Genomic DNA, 601 nt, shown 5'->3' with positions numbered 1-601 from the left:
GTCATCTGTAGCGCTTTCGCCAGGGGCGAGCACTACAGGTATTGTCAGCATTGCGGGTACACGAGATCCTCTCGTTGAGCACTCAGACGAGTACAATAAGCTTCCAACGGAAATTCCTTGTGGAACCAAGAAACGAGCTTGAAGAGCTTTTCGTTTGGCAAGCTCATCTTCTGTTCTGGCCGAGGGCCTGATGATGTGGACGCGTAACGATCGAGTTACCGCGTCGTTCGCTTCCACAGCAGAATCCGCTGGGCGGAAGCCATATTCCACACGAAAGTCAATGACCGGCCGTGGATGGGCGCGCTTCAGAGCCGCCTCACTGGCAGCTTCCAGCTTCCGCCTCTGGACCCTGCGGAGGTTATTAGTGATTACACCACGCCCCTCGCGTGATGAGAAGTCAGGGAACGGACATGGGGTCCGCAAGGCGCTAGCAGGGCTCGTATCACGCCGCTGGGCAGCTCGTCTTCCTCGTCATCCCATGCGGGAAAAGGAGTGTCAGACTCGTAGTCGACCACCTCCACATCCTTAACGAGGTCACTTGTCATTGATAGCATGCGCGGAGCGCGGCGCTTGTGCTCATCGAGCCTAGGATGTACATTCC

The sequence above is a fragment of the Plasmopara halstedii genome (assembly GCF_900000015.1).
Source record: "Plasmopara halstedii genome assembly, contig: Scaffold_525, whole genome shotgun sequence".
NCBI classification, from domain to species: domain Eukaryota; phylum Oomycota; class Peronosporomycetes; order Peronosporales; family Peronosporaceae; genus Plasmopara; species Plasmopara halstedii.
This window is presented reverse-complemented; position numbering follows the sequence as displayed.